This window comes from Ovis canadensis, chromosome 6 (genome assembly GCF_042477335.2).
Source record: "Ovis canadensis isolate MfBH-ARS-UI-01 breed Bighorn chromosome 6, ARS-UI_OviCan_v2, whole genome shotgun sequence".
NCBI lineage: Eukaryota > Metazoa > Chordata > Mammalia > Artiodactyla > Bovidae > Ovis > Ovis canadensis.
Genome location: NC_091250.1, coordinates 37,234,022 through 37,240,608, shown reverse-complemented (window position 1 = coordinate 37,240,608; position 6,587 = coordinate 37,234,022). Strand labels below are relative to the sequence as shown.

Here is a 6,587-nt window from a genome sequence, read left to right as displayed (position 1 = left end):
TCCTAAGGATAATCACTTTTTTCAAGAGTAATGAATCAGAGGTGTAACATATTCTAGATTTGACTGGATTCTGTTACATAAATATTAAATTTTTAGGGCAAATCTTAGGTGGAAATAGTATATGATCCTTTTTTATATCATTAAGTTTGATTTCATAATATTTTGTTTAGAATAGCTGTGTCTATGTTCATGAGAGATGTTGATCTGAAGTTTAGTTTTCTCCTTCCAGTTTTATTGTGATATAGTCAACATACAGCACTGTATAAGTTTAAGATGTAAAAAATAAGGATTTCACTTGCATAAACCATGAAATGATTACCACAGTAAGTTTAGTGAACATCCATCATCTTATATAGTGTATATGCTCAGTCCTGTCCAACTCTTTGAGACCCCATGGACTGTAGCCCACCACTCCTCTCTCCACGGGATTCTCTAGGCAAGAATACTGGGGTGGGTTGCCCTTTCCTCCTCTAGGGGATCTTCCCGACTTAGGGATCTAAACCACATCTCTTATGTTTCCTGCATTGGAGGCAGGTTCTTTACCATTAGCACAACTGGGTTACAAATTGTCCAGGCAATAATACTCAAGCAGATTGTCACTTCCTATGCCAGGGGATCTTCCTAACTCAGGGACTGAACCTGTGTTTCTTGCGTCTCCTGCATTGGCAGGTGGATTCTTTACCGCTGCACCACCTGGAATCCTACACATCTTAAAATACAGGTGCTCAATTTTGAGTTTAAAAAATTTTAAACAGTTTGATTACTTTTTTTATAAGTGTGGAGTCACACTGTTTTTCTAAGCTCTTTGTAAACAGGCTTAAGCAGGAGGAAAAGGTGAAAGTAAAATGTTGGAAGAAAACTTCCAACATGTTTCTAAAGTTAGTTCTAATTACTTCACTGCCCCTGTTTTTATTTTTCACTTTCTTCTAAAAACCTGCCTTGTTTTGTCTGCAGATGTTGAAACTAGGGTGCCTTTGTGGTTCTGTCTGAAAGTACACATCCTTCCTACTGGTTGTTTTTTTTTTTCTCTTCTGCGTTTCTTGGTGTCTCTTGCTCCCTCTCAATTCACAAGTCTGATCTCATATATATTTTATAGAAATAGACAAGGCTCTGCAGTCAATGGCATACTCCAGTTTATCTCATGGTTACATGTTTGTTTTAGCCGTTACATCCTTCAACTTGGGAATCAAAAGAAAAGGCAGTGCTCACCTTGGAAGCACATATGCCAAAATTAGAATCATACAGAGATCAGCATGTCCTCTGCAAAGATGATGTAAATTGATACATCTCATATTTTCTCATCTGTATGAAAAGATGCATCATACATCATTAGGGAATTGGAAAATTTTTTTTTAAAAATGAGATTGTTTCCAAGACGTATATATTAGAATAACCAAAATCCAAAACACTGCAACATCAAATGCTGGCAAGAATGTGGAGCAACAGAGAAAATACAGTCATGCTGGTAGGAATGCAAAATGGTACAACCCCCTTAAAAGACTGTTTGGCAGTTTTTTTCTAAAAAATAAACATATTCCTACCATAAGATCCAGAAATCACATTCCTTGGTATTTACCCAAATGAGTGGAAAGCTTATGCCAAGATAGAAACCTGCACATGGATATGTAAGACCGTTTTAGTCATAGAACTTCAGTAGGTGAATGGATCACCTGGTCAGTCCGGACAACGGAGTATTATTCAGTGAGCTATCAAGGCATGACAAGACACGGAGGAAACCTCAATGCATATTAGTAAGTGAAAGAAGCCAATATAAAAGACCACATAGGATAATGAATCCAGCTGTAAGACATTCTAGAAAAGACGAAACTATAGAGATAGCTAAAAATATATGAAAGAAAAAGATCAATGGTTGCCAGGGGCTAGAGGGGAGGAAGGGATAAGTCAGTGGAACATAGGGGATTTTTAGAGCAGTGAAACTATTCTGTAGAATACATGCAACTACATTCATAAAACTCCACACAACATATAACACCAAGAACGGTACAAATGAACTTATTTGGAAAACAGAAATAGACTCACAGCTGTAGAAAACAAATTATGGTTACCAGAAGGGAAAGGAGTCTAGGAGGGGTAAATTGGGAGATTGGAGTTGACACATACATGCTTTTATATACAAAATATATAACTAATAAGGACCTTACTGTGTAGCACAGGGAACTCTACTCAGTATTCTGGAATGAGCTGTATGGAAAAAATCTAAAAAAGAGTGAATATATGTATATATATAACTGAATCACTATGCTGTACACTTGGCACTTAACACAACATTGTAAATCAACTACAATCTGATAAAATTTAAAAAAAGAGTGAACCCTAATGTAAACTACAGGCTTTGAATGATGGTTATTGTTCTATTCATTGACTCTAAAACGGTGACATAACAGATTGAGCCCTCTCTTCGTGGAGTTCTGATCCTAGTGGAAGATTGAGCCAATAAGATATATAATAAAAAAAAAATTAAATGAAGTGCCTAGTTTATATTTTATACTCCCTTCTTGTGCAAACAATTTTTTCTTGTTCTCTCTCTTCTTTGCACTCATACAAATGCATACACAGGAATTCACACATTAACACATACACACACATCTGTGGATGTACCTACGGGCCTGGTTGAAGGACCTCAGAAGAGTAATGATATCTAGGGATATAACCTCTGCTACTTTATGCCGTGACTAATTCCCTTCTAAGTGACTTATTTTCCCTTGAGATTCTTTGGAATGTATTGATCCTTGGAAAATCGGTGTTTTATAATAGATGAGAGTAAGAACAGGGGCATATAAATTGGAAAGGTAACTGGGTGACTATTTTCTATGACCTGGTCTAACTTTGAAAATGTAACTCTCAATTTGTTAAGTCTCAGACAAGAGTATTATTCTAATACATTTTTAACATTACAAATCTGTTTAAAGTACACCCTGTTCTTCAAGGGATAAACTTTAAGCTCTTTGTCATTTGCGAACATGACTCTGAACAGTTACACTAACAAAATCAATAAACTAATTCCTTAACAGTACAAACTGTTATAATGCTAAGTAGAATAATTTATGTTCTTCTTTACTTTGAGTTTTTTTAATGAATTAATTTTTTGAAGGCCTGTGATAAGTTATATAATGAGACATGTTAGAAATCTTGAAAAATCTCATAATGAGAGCAAATCTACAAGAAAATGCTTTCTCCATCCATGCAGATACTGTGTCCTTCCATGGTGGACTGGTGAGGTGTTAAGTCCCCAGCCTGAGGAGCAAGCTGTGGGCAGCTGTGGGAAAGATGGTGATGAAGGAGGACAAGAAACCCTGTTCCCTTCTCCACTTTCTCTCCACCAAGATATAGTCTGCACCAGCCAAGGCCTGTCAGCTGTTTCCACTGGGGAGTGACCTAGCTGGACTGAGCAGAATTACCCTGATGTTCCCCTTGATTTTCCACTAGAAAACCAGTCTTACGCGCCAGGCTCAGTTTTCTTGAGAGTTAAGGCTGAGGATGGGTTTCCCTGGTGGCTCAGAGGGTAAAGAATCTGCCTGCAGTGAGGGAGACCCAGGTCAGATCCCTGCATTGGGAAGATCCCCTGGAGAGAGAATCGCTGCCCACTCCAGTATTCTTGCCTGGAGAATCCCATGGACAGAGGAGCCTGACGGGCTACAGTCCATGAGGTCAAAGAGAGTCAGACACAATTGAGCAACTGAAAAACAGGGCTGAGGATATTCAATCGTCTACCTTGTTTTCAGTAAATGTAAATTGATCCTATAAGCAAATCAAAAATGAATAAGTACATAAATAAGTAAATAAGTGAGAATGAAAAAACCCTCTTAATTCTATTTCCACCTTTTCTCCAAATCTCCCTTTGAGCTCCATTCCAGTGGTCATCCTATTTATATTTTTATAATACATTATTCTTAGAATACAATGGTGTGCTCACTCAGCTGTGTCTGTCTCTGTGACCCTTTTGGGAAAAGGGTCTGTAGCCTGTCAGGCTCTTCTGTCAAAGGGATTTTTCAGGCAAGAATACTGAATTGGGTTGCCATCTCCTCTTCCAGGGGATCTTCTTGACCCAGGGATTGAACCTGTGTCTTTTGCATTGGCAGACAGATTCTTTACCACTGAGCCATTGGGGCAGCCCAGATATAGTGGTAGTGTCCATAAAATCCTATCATTCCTGGTTAAACAGAATATGACGATATATTGACAATTTTATTTTTACCCCTTCCCCAAAGAAAATGGCATTGTACAAATAAATGTAGCAATAATACCAGAATATTTTTAAAATGCCAGAGTCACTAATTTCACAAGCGAGTCACTAATTTCGAAGCGCTACTGGAAAATAAGATGGAGTTAGATTGGATGTTTCATCTTTATCCAGTTCTCAGTTGATCGTCTCCTTTTCTGTTACCACAGTCTTCCTAATCAACAGCAGTTCCTGCTAGTGTGATTCAGAGTTGAGGAAATCAATTTTTCTTTTTAACATGAAGGTCACAGAATAATTTAAAAATCCATTCACCTGTTTAACAACTTCTCTCTTACTTGGCTGGAAAAACAGTTGGAGAGCCACCTGGCTTTTCCTCACAGCATCGTAAGGCAGCATGCTCCATGGAGAACAAAAGTGAGTATTCTGTTTTAAATCAAACATCCAGACATTTTCTCACCAAGTAAAAGAAGCTGAAGATTGATTGTTTATTAGTGTCCTAGGGCCATGTTCATAAATTTGCACAAACTGGTAACATGAAATACTAGTAATGGAATCCATCAATTCTGGGAGCTAGAAGTTTGAAATCAAGGAGCCATCAAGATGAGGCTCCTCTGAAGGCTTTAGGGGAGAAGCTTTGCCTACCTCTTCTGGGCTTCTGGGGGTTGCTGGCAGGCCTTGGTATCCCTGGCTGCAGCTGTACCACTTTACTCCCTGCACATGGCCTTTTTCCTCTGTGACTGTATATTCCCTGACTTTTCTCTGAGGGACACTAGTCTTTTAGGGACACAAGACTTCAGACCCACACTAATCTAGTATGACCTGACTATAACTTAAATAATTACATCTGTAAAGACCTTACTTTCAAAAAAAGTGACGTTCTGAGGTTATGAGTAGACATCAATTATGGAGGGACAGTATTATTGGGTTTCCTACGTGACTCAATGGTCAAGAATCCACCCGTCAAGGCAGAAGATGCAGGAGACATGGGTTCGATCCCCGGATTGGGAAGATCCCCTGGAGGAGGCAATGGCAACCCACTCCAGTATTCTTGCCTAGAGAATCCCATGGAGAGAGGAGTGGTGGGCTACAGTCCATGGGGTCTCAAAGAGTGAGACATGATTGAGCAACTGAGCATGCACACGCATTATTTCCCCACTACAATTCTCAAAGTAAGTCTGTAACAGGTAAGTCTGGTTGCCAGGGAACTCAGAATAATAAGCAAATTTCCTGTTCTCCACGTGGGAAAAAGTGTCTACCAGTTGGGATTAACTTGGGAGTAATATCAACTTCAAAGGGAAAGTAAGCATCACCATAAAAGCTAAGAAAGTGTTCACTTGTGCCTGAAAACATAACAGGATAACTTTATTCGGTTAACATTTTATAGAGGTTTAATATTAAAATATATTGAATTGGATTACTAATAGAGTAAGAAATGCTTTGGTATCTACATATACCTTATTCACCTCTGGAAAGCATAAGAGTTTGCATGCCCATTATCTGCATATAGATTTTCTTTTAATCCTTCCGTTTGTCTAATTATCTTAGGCACAGTCCCATTGCTAATAAGCATATGGTCATTCCAGTTTATCCAAAGGCATTCGAAAGAAATCACACAGTAAATAGAAACCCTCACTCTTTCTAGAATGTGAAAATATTCAGTTTGGGATTATCAGAATTAAGATAGGAAATCTTGCCTTTAAAAATTCTCTAGCCATTTTGTCAAAATGATCCAGGCTATTTACCCCAGATAATGGAAAGAAGATACGATTCTGGAAATTATACAAATCCAAATCGTCCCTTGTGCAGTGCATCAGTAAGAAAAGATTTTGTGACACCTACTGGTGGACAGGAATTTTACTGCATGGTTCTGGAAGATAAGAACCACTTCAACAGCAACAGCAAAATACTCACTTGCTTTAATTTTCTGAAATAAATTGAAATCAGGTTCTTAGTTCCTGTCAATATGGTATGAATAGGAAAGCCAGCTTCCCTCTCCTTGCTTCCCTCTGCACCCAAAACGTGTGCAGTGGATCTGGGATCTTTGAAAAGTCCAGAAGGTATCAGGAATTTCTTGTGCTTGTTGGTACTGCCGGTACTTACGGACATGCTCATGCTCATTGTCCACTCAAGGATGGTCCTTTGGAAGCTTTTGCTGGCTTTTCTCTGCTCCGAATTTAGGCTCAGGAATCTCTTCAGAACCTCAATCCCAGTGCCTTGTCCTGAGCTTCCCTGTGAGCATCAGGGCACTGTCCCTTCCTGAGGTCTGGTCTCCTCCATCGAAGGAGAGGTGGTCTAGTCTGGAAACGTGTCATCTTGATAACACATCCCCTTTCTAGTTTACAGTGATTCCTTTTTCTGTTCCCCAGAAACTGGCACTTTTGCAGCT

General features: G+C 39.0%; 1 pseudogene; it reads left to right on the top strand.

The window, feature by feature from the left end:
• The first annotated feature begins 1,201 nt into the window (after positions 1-1,201).
• Positions 1,202-1,298, top strand: LOC138443019 (U6 spliceosomal RNA; annotated as a pseudogene).
• The last annotated feature ends 5,289 nt before the right edge of the window (positions 1,299-6,587 follow it).